Raw genomic sequence first — 22,406 nt, forward strand, 5'->3', positions numbered from 1 at the left:
AGAGACTCCTTGTGAAGCTCCAGCGACATTCCCTCTGCTATTAACCACAACGATTTGCAGTCCCCCAAAAGGGGAAGCACACCGTTCCTGGAGACACTGCAATACCAGGTCGATGCGTGGAGTGGACGGAGCAAGCCCCGGTTCCGGCTCCATGAGCCAAAAATCCATTTAATATGTAGTCCCCAGATAGGGGACGTATCAGATATTAAACTGATAAGAACAGATACTACACTTGATCTTAGCCAAAAGGCCGAGAAGCGATGCCGTTGCCAAGCAGTGGGGGCAGAGCCGGCAAAGGCGACGCCCATCTGGGCCGCGGTGGGTTTCGTACTTTGCCTCTAGGACCACTGCTGTCGATCAGATCGTTTGTTAAATAGTGGAGATGATTTGAAACAACCTGCTTTCGCGAACTGGTCCTAGGTTTTTCCATCGACCTCCACAAAAGCACCGCAGTACAATTCTCTGGACTCCCTAGGTCGTTCTTGATCAGGAGGGGGGGAAAAAAAAAAAGCTCAACTTTAACATTTGGATAGTGTGACGAGTCCCTCGTTCTTCCTGCTACGGCCGGCCAGTGGGTGTGGCTGGGAGACTCATCAAGTGAACCATGTACACCCGTGCTTCCCTCTATAAAGCTTGGGCTTTGTTTGGCGTGGTGTGTTGCTTGCTCCTGGGTGCTTTGGTTTTGATTTTGGTCTTTGTTTATTTTGAGTTCCTTATTCATTTAAATGTGGTTCTGTCTGATGTTTGGTTATTGATGTGTCTGACAGAAATTGTGTTTGGTTTTGTTGATTTCTGCTTTCATATATTTTCTTATTTATGCTGATAAATCTCTTTTCATTGCAACCTACCAAGCTGCCTATGTCCTCCGTTTCATTTGTCACGGCTTTGAGCCGGTCGTGACACTAGCGACCACGGGGTCATTTAGAAAACGGCCATGGTCGAGTGCCCCCAAAAGCCTGTCGTCCCTGAAGGAAAACTCAGAACTTTGCGAAACCAGGCGAGCGCACGCAACACCCGATTCCATAAAAGGGGCGTGCAAACACACACGGAGCCACAGACAACGCTACGACTGTTAGAAACCACAGGTTCTCTCGGCACCACCTAATCTTCTTTCAACCAGTATGTCCAGGGGAGAGCGCGAACGCAGTCCCCCACTACCATAAATTATGCAGTCGAGATTCCCACATTTGGGGAATTCGCAGGGGTCAGCACAACCGGAGTGCAATGGCCGAGCCTCGCCCTGGGTGAACCACCTTCCTGATCATGGTGTCTCCCCTGCCAGGTAAGTATGAGTCCCCAGGCCTCCAGTCAGAGGCTACCCTATCCCTCTTTGCCGTCCTCATCAACGGTGACCCCCCTCCCCCACCCCAAGCAAAGGAAGGGCGTGTCCCTTCCATTACTTGACTGCGATTTCCGTGACCATGCCTTCAAGCCGGCAAACTGCCAAGCACCTACAGGTGCTGGTCGTATGATTAGAATGTCATCAAAAAGTTGATTTCTTTCACTAATTCCTTTCAAAAAGTCAAACTTGTATATTATGTACATTGCACACAGACTGATATATTTCAAATGTTTATTTCTTTTAATTTTGATGATTATAACTGACAACTAAGGAAAATCCCAAATCCGGTATCTCAGCAAATTTAGAATATTACTTAAGACCAATACAAAGAAAGGATTTTTAGAAATCTTGGCCAACTGAAAACTATAAACATGAAAAGTATGAGCGTGTGCAGCACTCAATACTTAGTTGGGGCTCCTTTTGCCTGAATTACTGCAGCAATGCGGCGTGGCATGGAGTCGATCGGTCTGTGGCACTGCTCAGGTGTTATGAGAGCCCAGGTTGCTCTGATAGTGGCCTTCAGCTCTTCTTAATTGTTGGGTCTGGCATATGGCATCTTCCTCTTCACAATACCCCGTAGATTTTCTATGGGGTTAAGGTCAGGCGAGTTTGCTGGCCAATTAAGAACAGGGATACCATGGTCCTTAAACCGGGTACTGGTAGCTTTGGCACTGTGTGCAGGTGCCAAGTCCTGTTGGGAAATGAAATCTGCATCTCCATAAAGTTGGTCAGCAGCAGGAAGCATGAAGTGCTCTAAAACTTCCTGGTATACGGCTGCGTTGACCTTGGACCTCAGAAAACACAGTGGGCCAACACCAGCAGATGACATGGCACCCCAAACCATCACTGACTGTGGAAACTTTAGGCTGGCCCTCAAGCGACGTGGATTGTGTGCCTCTCCTCTCTTCCTCCAGACTCTGGGACCCCGATTTCCAAAGGAAATGCCAAATTGACTTTCATCAGAGAACGTAACTTTGGACCACTCAGCAGCAGTCCAGTCCTTTTTGTCGAGGCGCCTCTGACGCTGTCTGTTGTTCAAGAGTGGCTTGACACAAGGAACGAGACAGCTGAAAACCATGTCTTGCATACGTCTGTGCGTAGGGGTTCTTGAAGCACTGACTCCAGCTGCAGTCCACTCTTTGTGAATCTCCCCCACATTTTTGAATGGGTTCTGTTTCACAGTCCTCTCCAGGGTGCGGTTATCCCTATTGCTAGTACACTTTTTTTTCTACCACATCTTTTCCTTCCCTTCGCCTCTCTATTAATGTGCTTGGACACAGAGCTCTGCGAACAGCCAGCCTCTTTTGCAATGACCTTTTGTGTCTTGGCCTCCTTGTGCAAGGTGTCAGTGGTCGTCTTTTGGACAACTGTCAAGTCAGCAGTCTTCCCCATGACTGTGTAGCCTACAGAACTAGACTGAGAGACCATTTAAAGGCCTTTGCAGGTGTTTTGAGTTAATTAGCTGATAAGAGTGTGTGGCACCAGGTGTCTTCAATATTGAACCTTTTCACAATATTCTAATTTTCTGAGATAGTGACTTTGGGATTTTCCATAGTTGTCAGCTATACTCATCAAAATGAAAAGAAATAAACATGTGAAACCTCTCAGTCTGTGTGTAATGAATGAATATGATATATACAAGTTTCACTTTTTGAAAGGAATTAGTGAAATAAATCAACTTTTTGATGACATTCTAATTATATGACCAGCACCTGTACACGAGCTGCGGTCCGTTAGACCAGTGGTTCCCATCAGTCAGGCGTGTTTGATTAGATGTCTCCCTGATCAAACACACCCGATCCAACTCATCAGCTCGTTGGTAAAGACTCCAAGACCTCAGACGGGCGCATCAGACAAGAGTGACATTCAAGACGTGCAGTGCTGGTTTGGGAACCGCTGCTTTGGAACAACGGCGACCGTTTCATAAGGGTGCGAGACGGTGCCACCCTGCCAGCCACCCCACCGCAAGTACATAGAGACTCCTTGTGAAGCTCCAGCGACAATTCCTCTGCTATTAACCACAACGATTTGCAGTCCCCCAAAAGGGGAAGCACACCGTTCCTGGAGACACTGCAATACCAGGTCGATGCGTGGAGTGGACGGAGCAAGCCCCGGTTCCGGCTCCATGAGCCAAAAATCCATTTAATATGTAGTCCCCAGATAGGAGACGTATCAGATATTAAACTGATAAGAACAGATACTACACTTGATCTTAGCCAAAAGGCCGAGAAGCGATGCCGTTGCCAAGCAGTGGGGGCAGAGCCGGCAAAGGCGACGCCCATCTGGGCCGCGGTGGGTTTCGTACTTTGCCTCTAGGACCACTGCTGTCGATCAGATCGTTTGTTAAATAGTGGAGATGATTTGAAACAACCTGCTTTCGCGAACTGGTCCTAGGTTTTTCCATCGACCTCCACAAAAGCACCGCAGTACAATTCTCTGGACTCCCTAGGTCGTTCTTGATCAGGAGGGGGGGGAAAAAAAAAAGCTCAACTTTAACATTTGGATAGTGTGACGAGTCCCTCGTTCTTCCTGCTACGGCCGGCCAGTGGGTGTGGCTGGGAGACTCATCAAGTGAACCATGTACACCCGTGCTTCCCTCTATAAAGCTTGGGCTTTGTTTGGCGTGGTGTGTTGCTTGCTCCTGGGTGCTTTGGTTTTGATTTTGGTCTTTGTTTATTTTGAGTTCCTTATTCATTTAAATGTGGTTCTGTCTGATGTTTGGTTATTGATGTGTCTGACAGAAATTGTGTTTGGTTTTGTTGATTTCTTGTTTCATATATTTTCTTATTTATGCTGATAAATCTCTTTTCGTTGCAACCTACCAAGCTGCCTATGTCCTCCGTTTCATTTGTCACGGCTTTGAGCCGGTCGTGACACTAGCGACCACGGGGTCATTTAGAAAACGGCCATGGTCGAGTGCCCCCAAAAGCCTGTCGTCCCTGAAGGAAAACTCAGAACTTTGCGAAACCAGGCGAGCGCACGCAACACCCGATTCCATAAAAGGGGCGTGCAAACACACACGGAGCCACAGACAACGCTTCGACTGTTAGAAACCACAGGTTCTCTCGGCACCACCTAATCTTCTTTCAACCAGTATGTCCAGGGGAGAGCGCGAACGCAGTCCCCCACTACCATAAATTATGCAGTCGAGATTCCCACATTTGGGGAATTCGCAGGGGTCAGCACAACCGGAGTGCAATGGCCGAGCCTCGCCCTGGGTGAACCACCTTCCTGATCATGGTGTCTCCCCTGCCAGGTAAGTATGAGTCCCCAGGCCTCCAGTCAGAGGCTACCCTATCCCTCTTTGCCGTCCTCATCAACGGTGACCCCCTCCCCCACCCCAAGCAAAGGAAGGGCGTGTCCCTTCCATTACTTGACTGCGATTTCCGTGACCATGCCTTCAAGCCGGCAAACTGCCAAGCACCTACAGGTGCTGGTCGTATGATTAGAATGTCATCAAAAAGTTGATTTCTTTCACTAATTCCTTTCAAAAAGTCAAACTTGTATATTATGTACATTGCACACAGACTGATATATTTCAAATGTTTATTTCTTTTAATTTTGATGATTATAACTGACAACTAAGGAAAATCCCAAATCCGGTATCTCAGCAAATTTAGAATATTACTTAAGACCAATACAAAGAAAGGATTTTTAGAAATCTTGGCCAACTGAAAACTATAAACATGAAAAGTATGAGCGTGTGCAGCACTCAATACTTAGTTGGGGCTCCTTTTGCCTGAATTACTGCAGCAATGCGGCGTGGCATGGAGTCGATCGGTCTGTGGCACTGCTCAGGTGTTATGAGAGCCCAGGTTGCTCTGATAGTGGCCTTCAGCTCTTCTTAATTGTTGGGTCTGGCATATGGCATCTTCCTCTTCACAATACCCCGTAGATTTTCTATGGGGTTAAGGTCAGGCGAGTTTGCTGGCCAATTAAGAACAGGGATACCATGGTCCTTAAACCGGGTACTGGTAGCTTTGGCACTGTGTGCAGGTGCCAAGTCCTGTTGGGAAATGAAATCTGCATCTCCATAAAGTTGGTCAGCAGCAGGAAGCATGAAGTGCTCTAAAACTTCCTGGTATACGGCTGCGTTGACCTTGGACCTCAGAAAACACAGTGGGCCAACACCAGCAGATGACATGGCACCCCAAACCATCACTGACTGTGGAAACTTTAGGCTGGCCCTCAAGCGACGTGGATTGTGTGCCTCTCCTCTCTTCCTCCAGACTCTGGGACCCCGATTTCCAAAGGAAATGCCAAATTGACTTTCATCAGAGAACGTAACTTTGGACCACTCAGCAGCAGTCCAGTCCTTTTTGTCGAGGCGCCTCTGACGCTGTCTGTTGTTCAAGAGTGGCTTGACACAAGGAACGAGACAGCTGAAAACCATGTCTTGCATACGTCTGTGCGTAGGGGTTCTTGAAGCACTGACTCCAGCTGCAGTCCACTCTTTGTGAATCTCCCCCACATTTTTGAATGGGTTCTGTTTCACAGTCCTCTCCAGGGTGCGGTTATCCCTATTGCTAGTACACTTTTTTTTCTACCACATCTTTTCCTTCCCTTCGCCTCTCTATTAATGTGCTTGGACACAGAGCTCTGCGAACAGCCAGCCTCTTTTGCAATGACCTTTTGTGTCTTGGCCTCCTTGTGCAAGGTGTCAGTGGTCGTCTTTTGGACAACTGTCAAGTCAGCAGTCTTCCCCATGACTGTGTAGCCTACAGAACTAGACTGAGAGACCATTTAAAGGCCTTTGCAGGTGTTTTGAGTTAATTAGCTGATAAGAGTGTGTGGCACCAGGTGTCTTCAATATTGAACCTTTTCACAATATTCTAATTTTCTGAGATAGTGACTTTGGGATTTTCCATAGTTGTCAGCTATACTCATCAAAATGAAAAGAAATAAACATGTGAAACCTCTCAGTCTGTGTGTAATGAATGAATATGATATATACAAGTTTCACTTTTTGAAAGGAATTAGTGAAATAAATCAACTTTTTGATGACATTCTAATTATATGACCAGCACCTGTACACGAGCTGCGGTCCTTTAGACCAGTGGTTCCCATCAGTCAGGCGTGTTTGATTAGATGTCTCCCTGATCAAACACACCCGATCCAACTCATCAGCTCGTTGGTAAAGACTCCAAGACCTCAGACGGGCGCATCAGACAAGAGTGACATTCAAGACGTGCAGTGCTGGTTTGGGAACCGCTGCTTTGGAACAACGGCGACCGTTTCATAAGGGTGCGAGACGGTGCCACCCTGCCAGCCACCCCACCGCAGGTACATAGAGACTCCTTGTGAAGCTCCAGCGACATTCCCTCTGCTATTAACCACAACGATTTGCAGTCCCCCAAAAGGGGAAGCACACCGTTCCTGGAGACACTGCAATACCAGGTCGATGCGTGGAGTGGACGGAGCAAGCCCCGGTTCCGGCTCCATGAGCCAAAAATCCATTTAATATGTAGTCCCCAGATAGGAGACGTATCAGATATTAAACTGATAAGAACAGATACTACACTTGATCTTAGCCAAAAGGCCGAGAAGCGATGCCGTTGCCAAGCAGTGGGGGCAGAGCCGGCAAAGGCGACGCCCATCTGGGCCGCGGTGGGTTTCGTACTTTGCCTCTAGGACCACTGCTGTCGATCAGATCGTTTGTTAAATAGTGGAGATGATTTGAAACAACCTGCTTTCGCGAACTGGTCCTAGGTTTTTCCATCGACCTCCACAAAAGCACCGCAGTACAATTCTCTGGACTCCCTAGGTCGTTCTTGATCAGGCGGGGGGGGGGGAAAGCTCAACTTTAACATTTGGATAGTGTGACGAGTCCCTCGTTCTTCCTGCTACGGCCGGCCAGTGGGTGTGGCTGGGAGACTCATCAAGTGAACCATGTACACCCGTGCTTCCCTCTATAAAGCTTGGGCTTTGTTTGGCGTGGTGTGTTGCTTGCTCCTGGGTGCTTTGGTTTTGATTTTGGTCTTTGTTTATTTTGAGTTCCTTATTCATTTAAATGTGGTTCTGTCTGATGTTTGGTTATTGATGTGTCTGACAGAAATTGTGTTTGGTTTTGTTGATTTCTTGTTTCATATATTTTCTTATTTATGCTGATAAATCTCTTTTCGTTGCAACCTACCAAGCTGCCTATGTCCTCCGTTTCATTTGTCACGGCTTTGAGCCGGTCGTGACAATAGCGACCACGGGGTCATTTAGAAAACGGCCATGGTCGAGTGCCCCCAAAAGCCTGTCGTCCCTGAAGGAAAACTCAGAACTTTGCGAAACCAGGCGAGCGCACGCAACACCCGATTCCATAAAAGGGGCGTGCAAACACACACGGAGCCACAGACAACGCTACGACTGTTAGAAACCACAGGTTCTCTCGGCACCACCTAATCTTCTTTCAACCAGTATGTCCAGGGGAGAGCGCGAACGCAGTCCCCCACTACCATAAATTATGCAGTCGAGATTCCCACATTTGGGGAATTTGCAGGGGTCAGCACAACCGGAGTGCAATGGCCGAGCCTCGCCCTGGGTGAACCACCTTCCTGATCATGGTGTCTCCCCTGCCAGGTAAGTATGAGTCCCCAGGCCTCCAGTCAGAGGCTACCCTATCCCTCTTTGCCGTCCTCATCAACGGTGACCCCCCTCCCCCACCCCAAGCAAAGGAAGGGCGTGTCCCTTCCATTACTTGACTGCGATTTCCGTGACCATGCCTTCAAGCCGGCAAACTGCCAAGCACCTACAGGTGCTGGTCGTATGATTAGAATGTCATCAAAAAGTTGATTTCTTTCACTAATTCCTTTCAAAAAGTCAAACTTGTATATTATGTACATTGCACACAGACTGATATATTTCAAATGTTTATTTCTTTTAATTTTGATGATTATAACTGACAACTAAGGAAAATCCCAAATCCGGTATCTCAGCAAATTTAGAATATTACTTAAGACCAATACAAAGAAAGGATTTTTAGAAATCTCCAGTCATGGAGTCGATCGGTCTGTGGCACTGCTCAGGTGTTATGAGAGCCCAGGTTGCTCTGATAGTGGCCTTCAGCTCTTCTTAATTGTTGGGTCTGGCATATGGCATCTTCCTCTTCACAATACCCCGTAGATTTTCTATGGGGTTAAGGTCAGGCGAGTTTGCTGGCCAATTAAGAACAGGGATACCATGGTCCTTAAACCGGGTACTGGTAGCTTTGGCACTGTGTGCAGGTGCCAAGTCCTGTTGGGAAATGAAATCTGCATCTCCATAAAGTTGGTCAGCAGCAGGAAGCATGAAGTGCTCTAAAACTTCCTGGTATACGGCTGCGTTGACCTTGGACCTCAGAAAACACAGTGGGCCAACACCAGCAGATGACATGGCACCCCAAACCATCACTGACTGTGGAAACTTTAGGCTGGCCCTCAAGCGACGTGGATTGTGTGCCTCTCCTCTCTTCCTCCAGACTCTGGGACCCCGATTTCCAAAGGAAATGCCAAATTGACTTTCATCAGAGAACGTAACTTTGGACCACTCAGCAGCAGTCCAGTCCTTTTTGCCGAGGCGCCTCTGACGCTGTCTGTTGTTCAAGAGTGGCTTGACACAAGGAACGAGACAGCTGAAAACCATGTCTTGCATACGTCTGTGCGTAGGGGTTCTTGAAGCACTGACTCCAGCTGCAGTCCACTCTTTGTGAATCTCCCCCACATTTTTGAATGGGTTCTGTTTCACAGTCCTCTCCAGGGTGCGGTTATCCCTATTGCTAGTACACTTTTTTTCTACCACATCTTTTCCTTCCCTTCGCCTCTCTATTAATGTGCTTGGACACAGAGCTCTGCGAACAGCCAGCCTCTTTTGCAATGACCTTTTGTGTCTTGGCCTCCTTGTGCAAGGTGTCAGTGGTCGTCTTTTGGACAACTGTCAAGTCAGCAGTCTTCCCCATGACTGTGTAGCCTACAGAACTAGACTGAGAGACCATTTAAAGGCCTTTGCAGGTGTTTTGAGTTAATTAGCTGATAAGAGTGTGTGGCACCAGGTGTCTTCAATATTGAACCTTTTCACAATATTCTAATTTTCTGAGATAGTGACTTTGGGATTTTCCATAGTTGTCAGCTATACTCATCAAAATGAAAAGAAATAAACATGTGAAACCTCTCAGTCTGTGTGTAATGAATGAATATGATATATACAAGTTTCACTTTTTGAAAGGAATTAGTGAAATAAATCAACTTTTTGATGACATTCTAATTATATGACCAGCACCTGTACACGAGCTGCGGTCCTTTAGACCAGTGGTTCCCATCAGTCAGGCGTGTTTGATTAGATGTCTCCCTGATCAAACACACCCGATCCAACTCATCAGCTCGTTGGTAAAGACTCCAAGACCTCAGACGGGCGCATCAGACAAGAGTGACATTCAAGACGTGCAGTGCTGGTTTGGGAACCGCTGCTTTGGAACAACGGCGACCGTTTCATAAGGGTGCGAGACGGTGCCACCCTGCCAGCCACCCCACCGCAGGTACATAGAGACTCCTTGTGAAGCTCCAGCGACATTCCCTCTGCTATTAACCACAACGATTTGCAGTCCCCCAAAAGGGGAAGCACACCGTTCCTGGAGACACTGCAATACCAGGTCGATGCGTGGAGTGGACGGAGCAAGCCCCGGTTCCGGCTCCATGAGCCAAAAATCCATTTAATATGTAGTCCCCAGATAGGGGACGTATCAGATATTAAACTGATAAGAACAGATTTTTTTTTTTTTTTTTTTTTTTATTTACACCAAATCTATACTTTACAACCAATTCATTGTTCAAAGATACACAATAAATTCTCTTTTAACAAATCGTCATACAATTCTCTGAACAATCAAAACCAAAACACAAATATACATCAATTTTCAAAAACCAAACAAAAACCAAAGCACAAAAAACACTGTCACTCCCTCTATCCCACCCCAACCTTCTGAAGCCCTCTCCATACCCTTCTGGTCTCCTCCTCCCCATAATACTCTTTGAAAACTTTGACCTCAGCAGACATTTTACCCAGTAAACGTAAAAACAATTTCTCTGCCCCCAAACGTGGTATCTGTTTCCTTAAACACACTGTTCTCCATTCCCAAAGAACATGCTTCCCCTCTGAAATCGTACTCCAAATTACTCTCCTCCGTTCTTTTAGAAAACTATCCAAACCCTCCCCATACAACACCAGATTCCTTGTAATGTTTGGCCCTCCCCATCCCTCCCACCATCGCTTCACTGATTTCCAAAGGGCAACAGCTCCAGGACATGCCCAAAAGACATGCTCAATTGTCTCGTCTTGACCACAACCAATCGGGCACTTTGGTGACCTGCCTGCACCATGTCTATATAACCTCTCCCTTACTGGCAACCGACCTAGAACTGTTAACCAATTCAAATCTTTGCAAAATCCAGTAAGAAATGGTGCCTGCAACCTAATCCAACCCACTCCATAAGGAGAAACAACTTTCTCCACCCCCTCCACAAGTTCATCCCTCAATCTGATATACAACTGCTTGTGCTCCAAGATCAGGGACTGCTGTAAACACCAAGGCTTCAGGGCAATGATATCTGCCACTCTCTGATAGTACTGTGGCCTATTTGTAGACCATGGCCTTGTACCCCTCCAATTGCTCAACGATCTCAAAGGAAAGGCTAGCCAGAACTGAGCTAAAAATCTAGCCTTGTGCACTGTCTCCCGGACAGCCAGAAGCGCTGCACATGAACAAAACAAAGCTTCCATTTTTAAAGGAATACATGGAACCCCCCTACCCCCTTCTTTCACTGGTCTATACATCTGCAACCTGGCTACCATTTCGGTACCATTTTTCCATAAAAAAGAAAAATTTAACTTTTCTAACTTTCTTCCATACCAAAAAGGAACTGGAAACACATAAGCTAAATAATTCAGACTAGGGAGTAAGTCTGCCTTCACCACCTCTAACCGTCCCCACAAAGATAACCCCCTTGAACTCCACTTCGCTATCTTTGCCTGCACTACTTTCATCCTTGCTTCCCAGCTTTCCTTAGCGCTATTACGTCTAGTAAACCTAACCCCTAAGATTTTCAACCCCTCTGTACAAATTTTAAAACCTCCTCTTACCTCTGTTCTACCAGCCCACTGACCAAAAAACATAACAGAGGACTTATCCACATTTACTCGCGCACCAGATATTTTACAAAACCTTTCCACTATTTTGCACACCACCTCAAAATCATAGTCCGACGTCAGAAACAGGGTCATGTCATCTGCATAAGCAGCGACTTTAGCACATACGCCCCCACCTCCTGGCAAATGTACGCCTGTAAAAGAAGGCGCAGCCCTCAAAGTTGCCAAAAGAGGTTCCAAAGACAAAACATAAAGAAGGGGGGACAGAGGACACCCCTGACGCACACCCCCTAACTGTTCCACCTTTTCTGAGAAATACCCATTTATCCCCACTCTGCTGAAGGCCTTCCTGTAAAGCAGCTTTACCCAAGCCCTAAACACAGGCCCAAACCCCATACGCATTAAAGTAGCCTCCAAGAAGACATGACTAACCCTGTCAAAGGCCTTCTCTTGGTCAAGACTCAAAACTGCTAGAGGAAGCTGACGCTGCTCTGTCCAACTTATTATGTCTCTGACTAGAGCCAAATTCAAAGAAATTGACCTGCCAGGCACACCACAGGTTTGATCTGGCTGGACTACCACCCCTATAACCCTCTTAAGTCTCTCTGTCAGAACTTTTGCCAATATTTTATAATCCGTGGTTAGCAGAGTGATTGGCCTCCAATTCCCCAACTCCTCCTTCTTACCTTTCTTATACAGAAGAGACACCAGCCCTGTTCTCATTGTCTCCACCATCTCACCTTTCATGAAGCATTCCTGATAGAGAGCTACCAGCTCACTTCCTATCCATGGCAGAACAAGCTCATAAAAACCTGCTGGAAGGCCATCACATCCTGGAGCTGTGCCTTTCTTAAGTGAGGAAATTGCAGTACTTACTTCCTGCAAAGTCAAAGGCCCTTCCAGTGCTGCCCTATCCTCATCCCCTAAACTCCCCTCCAAAGCATCCAAAACACTCCCAAATGCTGTACTAGAAGGGCCCCTGTCACTAAATAACTCCCTATAAAAACTCCCAGCTACCTCCAGCATTCCCTTTACAGACGTTTCCACTCTCCCTTCCCTCCCAAAACCCTCAATATAACTCCGCCTTTGTCTTCCCCGCACTGTAGCAAAGAAGAAACTAGTAGGTTTTTCATCAAGGAGCCGCTTCCTAACACTTGACCCTTGCAAAAAGGACTTTGCTTCCTCCCAAAAGTGATCTTTCATTACCCCCTGCAGATGACTAGCCCTAGCCCATCCCTCAGTTGTTCCCAAAGCACCCTCTGTCCACAGAGACTGTAGTTCTTCTGACCACTTACATATTTTTTCCCTCCTGCTTCTTGCCTTCTCTCTGCCCCAGTTACGACAAAAGACTGCAACCCTCACCTTGAACCCCTCCCACCACTCACCGTGGGACCGAAACAAACCTTGCAAATTTTTCCACCCAGCTACCAAATTGAAAAGAACAGTACAAAAAGTCCTATCACTTAGAAAGGAAGTATTGAACCTCCACACCCCCTCCCTCGCTTCTCCCCTTCCACCTCCACCCACACCCCCACCAAACAATGATCTGAACACCACATTGGTACTTGGGTATAGTTAAACACCTTTACATGGACTGGCAGAAAAAGATAGTCCAGTCGTGCCATCTCCTGCCTGCTGTTCCGCCAAGTGAATGTGGGCACCCGCCCTCCTGCCCCTCGAAAAGAGTCACAGAGTGAGAAACCTGCTGACAACTGGGCCAGCTCTCTGCCAGAAGCGTTGTCCAGTGACACATTAAAGTCCCCTCCCAGCACTAGCAGTTTGTTGGTATGCAAAATAGCATTCAAACAATTCAAAAACCCCTCCCGATCACCCAATTTACTTGGGGCATAAACATTAACAAAACGAAAAGATATCCCTCTCCACCTCACATCTACTACCACCACCCTTCCTGGAATGATTACAATAGCAGATTCAATAACAAAATCCCACGAATAAAATAAAATGCCCACCCCATCTGCTTTAACATTCCCCACTCCCCAAAAGATGGACCCAAGGTCCACTCTTTAGAAAACCCCTCTACATCCTTATCATTCTCCAAGTGGCACTCTTGTAAAAACAAAACATCATACTGCAAATCTTTAACAGAAAAAAACACAGCTGTACGCCGTTGTGCCATTTTAATTCCCCTTACATTGAAAGTTGCCACTCTTATCAAACCCATAAAATAACCCTTAAACCCCCAGAACACTTTCCCTCCCACTTAGCCCTCATGTACTTCTTCCCCATCCCCATTTTTTTGTCCCCTTCTTGCCCCCCCTCCTTTTGCCTTTCTCGAAACAACCTCAGTCCATTCTCCAGATTCAGTTATCATTTCTTCCTCTTCTCCTTCCACCTCTGTTCTGTCCCCCCACTCAGTGCTTTCTTCCCCTTCATCTTTCCCCTTTTCTTCAAAACCCTCCCCCCTAATGTCCTCTCCCACAGGGTCCTGACTTGTAACATCATCCAGTTTGCTGTACTTACATCCTTTCTCCGTTACCCGGTCCTTAGGGTCCTCCCAGGCCCTGCGACGGCTTGTTCCGAGCACGGACTCTGACGAAATATCCATCTCTGATCCACTATGGACTCTCTCTCGTCGATGGGCTGATCCAGGTGCAGGTTCTAGGATTTCTTGCACTTTTTCCACCCCCAAGGCTCCAGACAAGACATCCGTAAAATCCAGCTCTGACCAAACTTGAGATGAATTCACCTGCTGTTCAGTTCCCACTTCTGTGGCCCCTTTTTCGTCTAAGGACAAAGTAATCAGGTCCCCATCATTAGAGTCTAATTGCTCGTTCACAACAGCCTCCTTCTCTCCTGATACCCCCGTCTCCTGTGACCCTTCACTTGTCAATCCTCCAGGTTGATCATCCATTACTTCAGGCAAACTGATAAGTATGGCCTCGAGGTCTGCCTGTAGATCCTCACCTTCCTTCAAAAGACCTGCATATGACCTACTCCTAGAAGGACATGTTCGATAAAGATGATCAGGCTTACCACAAAGACTGCAATGCTTCGGGGCAGGGCAGACTGAAGCAACATGATCTGCAGCACCGCAAAAACGACAACGTTGTCCCTCACAATCAGCCTTAATGTGTCCTTCCCCACCACATCTCCTACAGTACATAGGCTGTCCGGGGTAATAAAGAAAACCTCTGTTGGGCCCAATGGAAAAGGTCCCAGGCGGGTGGATTAGGGCTCCAGAGGCAGCAGGATCGAAGCGCAGCTTAACAAGGTACCGCCTTTTGCCTGTCCAGATTCCAAAGCGGTCCCTCACTCGCTCTCCTCCTTTTACTGTCTCGCAGTGTCTTGAAAGAAAGGTCAAAACCTCTCTATCTTCCACAAACGGGTTGTATAGATGAACTGTGAGTGGAATATAATCCTGGGCAAACAAAGGTTGAAGCTGCAAGCCTTCCAAGAGTTTATGTTTTTTCTTTCCCCAAGACTCAAAAAAGCTCACACAGTCCGTCAAATTGAAAAATGTCAAGTCCATAAATCCTACAGTTGAAAAATCCTGAAGACAAAACACTGAAGAAGCAGCAATGTTGAAAACTCCTTTCAAGACATCCATCACCAAGAACTCCCTCCTGAACCTTTGCTTGACAGACCGATCAGCATCTTGTAACACTCGGATTCTTACTGAATTCTTTAACCGCACCACCATGGCCGGCAAGGGTACATCCTCTCTCGGCGTAGCCATCGACACTACACTTGATCTTAGCCAAAAGGCCGAGAAGCGATGCCGTTGCCAAGCAGTGGGGGCAGAGCCGGCAAAGGCGACGCCCATCTGGGCCGCGGTGGGTTTCGTACTTTGCCTCTAGGACCACTGCTGTCGATCAGATCGTTTGTTAAATAGTGGAGATGATTTGAAACAACCTGCTTTCGCGAACTGGTCCTAGGTTTTTCCATCGACCTCCACAAAAGCACCGCAGTACAATTCTCTGGACTCCCTAGGTCGTTCTTGATCAGGAGGGGGGGGGGGGGGGAAAAGCTCAACTTTAACATTTGGATAGTGTGACGAGTCCCTCGTTCTTCCTGCTACGGCCGGCCAGTGGGTGTGGCTGGGAGACTCATCAAGTGAACCATGTACACCCGTGCTTCCCTCTATAAAGCTTGGGCTTTGTTTGGCGTGGTGTGTTGCTTGCTCCTGGGTGCTTTGGTTTTGATTTTGGTCTTTGTTTATTTTGAGTTCCTTATTCATTTAAATGTGGTTCTGTCTGATGTTTGGTTATTGATGTGTCTGACAGAAATTGTGTTTGGTTTTGTTGATTTCTTGTTTCATATATTTTCTTATTTATGCTGATAAATCTCTTTTCGTTGCAACCTACCAAGCTGCCTATGTCCTCCGTTTCATTTGTCACGGCTTTGAGCCGGTCGTGACACTAGCGACCACGGGGTCATTTAGAAAACGGCCATGGTCGAGTGCCCCCAAAAGCCTGTCGTCCCTGAAGGAAAACTCAGAACTTTGCGAAACCAGGCGAGCGCACGCAACACCCGATTCCATAAAAGGGGCGTGCAAACACACACGGAGCCACAGACAACGCTTCGACTGTTAGAAACCACAGGTTCTCTCGGCACCACCTAATCTTCTTTCAACCAGTATGTCCAGGGGAGAGCGCGAACGCAGTCCCCCACTACCATAAATTATGCAGTCGAGATTCCCACATTTGGGGAATTCGCAGGGGTCAGCACAACCGGAGTGCAATGGCCGAGCCTCGCCCTGGGTGAACCACCTTCCTGATCATGGTGTCTCCCCTGCCAGGTAAGTATGAGTCCCCAGGCCTCCAGTCAGAGGCTACCCTATCCCTCTTTGCCGTCCTCATCAACGGTGACCCCCCTCCCCCACCCCAAGCAAAGGAAGGGCGTGTCCCTTCCATTACTTGACTGCGATTTCCGTGACCATGCCTTCAAGCCGGCAAACTGCCAAGCACCTACAGGTGCTGGTCGTATGATTAGAATGTCATCAAAAAGTTGATTTCTTTCACTAATTCCTTTCAAAAAGTCAAACTTGTATATTATGTACATTGCACACAGACTGATATATTTCAAATGTTTATTTCTTTTAATTTTGATGATTATAACTGACAACTAAGGAAAATCCCAAATCCGGTATCTCAGCAAATTTAGAATATTACTTAAGACCAATACAAAGAAAGGATTTTTAGAAATCTTGGCCAACTGAAAACTATAAACATGAAAAGTATGAGCGTGTGCAGCACTCAATACTTAGTTGGGGCTCCTTTTGCCTGAATTACTGCAGCAATGCGGCGTGGCATGGAGTCGATCGGTCTGTGGCACTGCTCAGGTGTTATGAGAGCCCAGGTTGCTCTGATAGTGGCCTTCAGCTCTTCTTAATTGTTGGGTCTGGCATATGGCATCTTCCTCTTCACAATACCCCGTAGATTTTCTATGGGGTTAAGGTCAGGCGAGTTTGCTGGCCAATTAAGAACAGGGATACCATGGTCCTTAAACCGGGTACTGGTAGCTTTGGCACTGTGTGCAGGTGCCAAGTCCTGTTGGGAAATGAAATCTGCATCTCCATAAAGTTGGTCAGCAGCAGGAAGCATGAAGTGCTCTAAAACTTCCTGGTATACGGCTGCGTTGACCTTGGACCTCAGAAAACACAGTGGGCCAACACCAGCAGATGACATGGCACCCCAAACCATCACTGACTGTGGAAACTTTAGGCTGGCCCTCAAGCGACGTGGATTGTGTGCCTCTCCTCTCTTCCTCCAGACTCTGGGACCCCGATTTCCAAAGGAAATGCCAAATTGACTTTCATCAGAGAACGTAACTTTGGACCACTCAGCAGCAGTCCAGTCCTTTTTGTCGAGGCGCCTCTGACGCTGTCTGTTGTTCAAGAGTGGCTTGACACAAGGAACGAGACAGCTGAAAACCATGTCTTGCATACGTCTGTGCGTAGGGGTTCTTGAAGCACTGACTCCAGCTGCAGTCCACTCTTTGTGAATCTCCCCCACATTTTTGAATGGGTTCTGTTTCACAGTCCTCTCCAGGGTGCGGTTATCCCTATTGCTAGTACACTTTTTTTCTACCACATCTTTTCCTTCCCTTCGCCTCTCTATTAATGTGCTTGGACACAGAGCTCTGCGAACAGCCAGCCTCTTTTGCAATGACCTTTTGTGTCTTGGCCTCCTTGTGCAAGGTGTCAGTGGTCGTCTTTTGGACAACTGTCAAGTCAGCAGTCTTCCCCATGACTGTGTAGCCTACAGAACTAGACTGAGAGACCATTTAAAGGCCTTTGCAGGTGTTTTGAGTTAATTAGCTGATAAGAGTGTGTGGCACCAGGTGTCTTCAATATTGAACCTTTTCACAATATTCTAATTTTCTGAGATAGTGACTTTGGGATTTTCCATAGTTGTCAGCTATACTCATCAAAATGAAAAGAAATAAACATGTGAAACCTCTCAGTCTGTGTGTAATGAATGAATATGATATATACAAGTTTCACTTTTTGAAAGGAATTAGTGAAATAAATCAACTTTTTGATGACATTCTAATTATATGACCAGCACCTGTACACGAGCTGCGGTCCTTTAGACCAGTGGTTCCCATCAGTCAGGCGTGTTTGATTAGATGTCTCCCTGATCAAACACACCCGATCCAACTCATCAGCTCGTTGGTAAAGACTCCAAGACCTCAGACGGGCGCATCAGACAAGAGTGACATTCAAGACGTGCAGTGCTGGTTTGGGAACCGCTGCTTTGGAACAACGGCGACCGTTTCATAAGGGTGCGAGACGGTGCCACCCTGCCAGCCACCCCACCGCAGGTACATAGAGACTCCTTGTGAAGCTCCAGCGACATTCCCTCTGCTATTAACCACAACGATTTGCAGTCCCCCAAAAGGGGAAGCACACCGTTCCTGGAGACACTGCAATACCAGGTCGATGCGTGGAGTGGACGGAGCAAGCCCCGGTTCCGGCTCCATGAGCCAAAAATCCATTTAATATGTAGTCCCCAGATAGGAGACGTATCAGATATTAAACTGATAAGAACAGATACTACACTTGATCTTAGCCAAAAGGCCGAGAAGCGATGCCGTTGCCAAGCAGTGGGGGCAGAGCCGGCAAAGGCGACGCCCATCTGGGCCGCGGTGGGTTTCGTACTTTGCCTCTAGGACCACTGCTGTCGATCAGATCGTTTGTTAAATAGTGGAGATGATTTGAAACAACCTGCTTTCGCGAACTGGTCCTAGGTTTTTCCATCGACCTCCACAAAAGCACCGCAGTACAATTCTCTGGACTCCCTAGGTCGTTCTTGATCAGGAGGGGGGGGGGGGGAAGCTCAACTTTAACATTTGGATAGTGTGACGAGTCCCTCGTTCTTCCTGCTACGGCCGGCCAGTGGGTGTGGCTGGGAGACTCATCAAGTGAACCATGTACACCCGTGCTTCCCTCTATAAAGCTTGGGCTTTGTTTGGCGTGGTGTGTTGCTTGCTCCTGGGTGCTTTGGTTTTGATTTTGGTCTTTGTTTATTTTGAGTTCCTTATTCATTTAAATGTGGTTCTGTCTGATGTTTGGTTATTGATGTGTCTGACAGAAATTGTGTTTGGTTTTGTTGATTTCTTGTTTCATATATTTTCTTATTTATGCTGATAAATCTCTTTTCGTTGCAACCTACCAAGCTGCCTATGTCCTCCGTTTCATTTGTCACGGCTTTGAGCCGGTCGTGACAATAGCGACCACGGGGTCATTTAGAAAACGGCCATGGTCGAGTGCCCCCAAAAGCCTGTCGTCCCTGAAGGAAAACTCAGAACTTTGCGAAACCAGGCGAGCGCACGCAACACCCGATTCCATAAAAGGGGCGTGCAAACACACACGGAGCCACAGACAACGCTACGACTGTTAGAAACCACAGGTTCTCTCGGCACCACCTAATCTTCTTTCAACCAGTATGTCCAGGGGAGAGCGCGAACGCAGTCCCCCACTACCATAAATTATGCAGTCGAGATTCCCACATTTGGGGAATTCGCAGGGGTCAGCACAACCGGAGTGCAATGGCCGAGCCTCGCCCTGGGTGAACCACCTTCCTGATCATGGTGTCTCCCCTGCCAGGTAAGTATGAGTCCCCAGGCCTCCAGTCAGAGGCTACCCTATCCCTCTTTGCCGTCCTCATCAACGGTGACCCCCCTCCCCCACCCCAAGCAAAGGAAGGGCGTGTCCCTTCCATTACTTGACTGCGATTTCCGTGACCATGCCTTCAAGCCGGCAAACTGCCAAGCACCTACAGGTGCTGGTCGTATGATTAGAATGTCATCAAAAAGTTGATTTCTTTCACTAATTCCTTTCAAAAAGTCAAACTTGTATATTATGTACATTGCACACAGACTGATATATTTCAAATGTTTATTTCTTTTAATTTTGATGATTATAACTGACAACTAAGGAAAATCCCAAATCCGGTATCTCAGCAAATTTAGAATATTACTTAAGACCAATACAAAGAAAGGATTTTTAGAAATCTCCAGTCATGGAGTCGATCGGTCTGTGGCACTGCTCAGGTGTTATGAGAGCCCAGGTTGCTCTGATAGTGGCCTTCAGCTCTTCTTAATTGTTGGGTCTGGCATATGGCATCTTCCTCTTCACAATACCCCGTAGATTTTCTATGGGGTTAAGGTCAGGCGAGTTTGCTGGCCAATTAAGAACAGGGATACCATGGTCCTTAAACCGGGTACTGGTAGCTTTGGCACTGTGTGCAGGTGCCAAGTCCTGTTGGGAAATGAAATCTGCATCTCCATAAAGTTGGTCAGCAGCAGGAAGCATGAAGTGCTCTAAAACTTCCTGGTATACGGCTGCGTTGACCTTGGACCTCAGAAAACACAGTGGGCCAACACCAGCAGATGACATGGCACCCCAAACCATCACTGACTGTGGAAACTTTAGGCTGGCCCTCAAGCGACGTGGATTGTGTGCCTCTCCTCTCTTCCTCCAGACTCTGGGACCCCGATTTCCAAAGGAAATGCCAAATTGACTTTCATCAGAGAACGTAACTTTGGACCACTCAGCAGCAGTCCAGTCCTTTTTGCCGAGGCGCCTCTGACGCTGTCTGTTGTTCAAGAGTGGCTTGACACAAGGAACGAGACAGCTGAAAACCATGTCTTGCATACGTCTGTGCGTAGGGGTTCTTGAAGCACTGACTCCAGCTGCAGTCCACTCTTTGTGAATCTCCCCCACATTTTTGAATGGGTTCTGTTTCACAGTCCTCTCCAGGGTGCGGTTATCCCTATTGCTAGTACACTTTTTTTCTACCACATCTTTTCCTTCCCTTCGCCTCTCTATTAATGTGCTTGGACACAGAGCTCTGCGAACAGCCAGCCTCTTTTGCAATGACCTTTTGTGTCTTGGCCTCCTTGTGCAAGGTGTCAGTGGTCGTCTTTTGGACAACTGTCAAGTCAGCAGTCTTCCCCATGACTGTGTAGCCTACAGAACTAGACTGAGAGACCATTTAAAGGCCTTTGCAGGTGTTTTGAGTTAATTAGCTGATAAGAGTGTGTGGCACCAGGTGTCTTCAATATTGAACCTTTTCACAATATTCTAATTTTCTGAGATAGTGACTTTGGGATTTTCCATAGTTGTCAGCTATACTCATCAAAATGAAAAGAAATAAACATGTGAAACCTCTCAGTCTGTGTGTAATGAATGAATATGATATATACAAGTTTCACTTTTTGAAAGGAATTAGTGAAATAAATCAACTTTTTGATGACATTCTAATTATATGACCAGCACCTGTACACGAGCTGCGGTCCTTTAGACCAGTGGTTCCCATCAGTCAGGCGTGTTTGATTAGATGTCTCCCTGATCAAACACACCCGATCCAACTCATCAGCTCGTTGGTAAAGACTCCAAGACCTCAGACGGGCGCATCAGACAAGAGTGACATTCAAGACGTGCAGTGCTGGTTTGGGAACCGCTGCTTTGGAACAACGGCGACCGTTTCATAAGGGTGCGAGACGGTGCCACCCTGCCAGCCACCCCACCGCAGGTACATAGAGACTCCTTGTGAAGCTCCAGCGACATTCCCTCTGCTATTAACCACAACGATTTGCAGTCCCCCAAAAGGGGAAGCACACCGTTCCTGGAGACACTGCAATACCAGGTCGATGCGTGGAGTGGACGGAGCAAGCCCCGGTTCCGGCTCCATGAGCCAAAAATCCATTTAATATGTAGTCCCCAGATAGGAGACGTATCAGATATTAAACTGATAAGAACAGATACTACACTTGATCTTAGCCAAAAGGCCGAGAAGCGATGCCGTTGCCAAGCAGTGGGGGCAGAGCCGGCAAAGGCGACGCCCATCTGGGCCGCGGTGGGTTTCGTACTTTGCCTCTAGGACCACTGCTGTCGATCAGATCGTTTGTTAAATAGTGGAGATGATTTGAAACAACCTGCTTTCGCGAACTGGTCCTAGGTTTTTCCATCGACCTCCACAAAAGCACCGCAGTACAATTCTCTGGACTCCCTAGGTCGTTCTTGATCAGGAGGGGGGGAAAAAAAAAAGCTCAACTTTAACATTTGGATAGTGTGACGAGTCCCTCGTTCTTCCTGCTACGGCCGGCCAGTGGGTGTGGCTGGGAGACTCATCAAGTGAACCATGTACACCCGTGCTTCCCTCTATAAAGCTTGGGCTTTGTTTGGCGTGGTGTGTTGCTTGCTCCTGGGTGCTTTGGTTTTGATTTTGGTCTTTGTTTATTTTGAGTTCCTTATTCATTTAAATGTGGTTCTGTCTGATGTTTGGTTATTGATGTGTCTGACAGAAATTGTGTTTGGTTTTGTTGATTTCTTGTTTCATATATTTTCTTATTTATGCTGATAAATCTCTTTTCGTTGCAACCTACCAAGCTGCCTATGTCCTCCGTTTCATTTGTCACGGCTTTGAGCCGGTCGTGACACTAGCGACCACGGGGTCATTTAGAAAACGGCCATGGTCGAGTGCCCCCAAAA

The 22,406-nt window shown here is 47.2% G+C and overlaps 11 non-coding genes across 11 annotated transcripts; all 11 read right to left on the reverse strand.

Annotated features, from left to right (window-relative positions):
* Window positions 1-71: 71 nt before the first annotated feature.
* LOC137010082 (U2 spliceosomal RNA) lies at window positions 72-262 on the reverse strand. The gene has a single exon (XR_010893160.1). It is a non-coding gene; the product is annotated as a U2 spliceosomal RNA (small nuclear RNA).
* An 864-nt stretch (window positions 263-1,126) lies between these two features.
* LOC137010120 (U1 spliceosomal RNA) lies at window positions 1,127-1,290 on the reverse strand. The gene has a single exon (XR_010893196.1). It is a non-coding gene; the product is annotated as a U1 spliceosomal RNA (small nuclear RNA).
* Window positions 1,291-3,387: 2,097 nt separating this feature from the next.
* On the reverse strand, window positions 3,388-3,578 carry LOC137010166 (U2 spliceosomal RNA). The gene has a single exon (XR_010893238.1). It is a non-coding gene; the product is annotated as a U2 spliceosomal RNA (small nuclear RNA).
* An 864-nt stretch (window positions 3,579-4,442) lies between these two features.
* Window positions 4,443-4,606, reverse strand: LOC137010132 (U1 spliceosomal RNA). The gene has a single exon (XR_010893207.1). It is a non-coding gene; the product is annotated as a U1 spliceosomal RNA (small nuclear RNA).
* Window positions 4,607-6,702: 2,096 nt separating this feature from the next.
* LOC137010167 (U2 spliceosomal RNA) lies at window positions 6,703-6,893 on the reverse strand. The gene has a single exon (XR_010893239.1). It is a non-coding gene; the product is annotated as a U2 spliceosomal RNA (small nuclear RNA).
* An 860-nt stretch (window positions 6,894-7,753) lies between these two features.
* LOC137010051 (U1 spliceosomal RNA) lies at window positions 7,754-7,917 on the reverse strand. Its single transcript, XR_010893130.1, has one exon. It is a non-coding gene; the product is annotated as a U1 spliceosomal RNA (small nuclear RNA).
* Window positions 7,918-9,916: 1,999 nt separating this feature from the next.
* LOC137010273 (U2 spliceosomal RNA) lies at window positions 9,917-10,109 on the reverse strand. The gene has a single exon (XR_010893320.1). It is a non-coding gene; the product is annotated as a U2 spliceosomal RNA (small nuclear RNA).
* A 5,940-nt stretch (window positions 10,110-16,049) lies between these two features.
* Window positions 16,050-16,213, reverse strand: LOC137010144 (U1 spliceosomal RNA). The gene has a single exon (XR_010893218.1). It is a non-coding gene; the product is annotated as a U1 spliceosomal RNA (small nuclear RNA).
* A 2,096-nt stretch (window positions 16,214-18,309) lies between these two features.
* On the reverse strand, window positions 18,310-18,500 carry LOC137010168 (U2 spliceosomal RNA). The gene has a single exon (XR_010893240.1). It is a non-coding gene; the product is annotated as a U2 spliceosomal RNA (small nuclear RNA).
* Window positions 18,501-19,361: 861 nt separating this feature from the next.
* On the reverse strand, window positions 19,362-19,525 carry LOC137010156 (U1 spliceosomal RNA). The gene has a single exon (XR_010893229.1). It is a non-coding gene; the product is annotated as a U1 spliceosomal RNA (small nuclear RNA).
* A 1,999-nt stretch (window positions 19,526-21,524) lies between these two features.
* On the reverse strand, window positions 21,525-21,715 carry LOC137010170 (U2 spliceosomal RNA). The gene has a single exon (XR_010893242.1). It is a non-coding gene; the product is annotated as a U2 spliceosomal RNA (small nuclear RNA).
* Between the last annotated feature and the right edge of the window lie 691 nt (window positions 21,716-22,406).

Source organism: Chanodichthys erythropterus, chromosome 20 (assembly GCF_024489055.1).
Source record: "Chanodichthys erythropterus isolate Z2021 chromosome 20, ASM2448905v1, whole genome shotgun sequence".
Classification (NCBI taxonomy): domain Eukaryota; kingdom Metazoa; phylum Chordata; class Actinopteri; order Cypriniformes; family Xenocyprididae; genus Chanodichthys; species Chanodichthys erythropterus.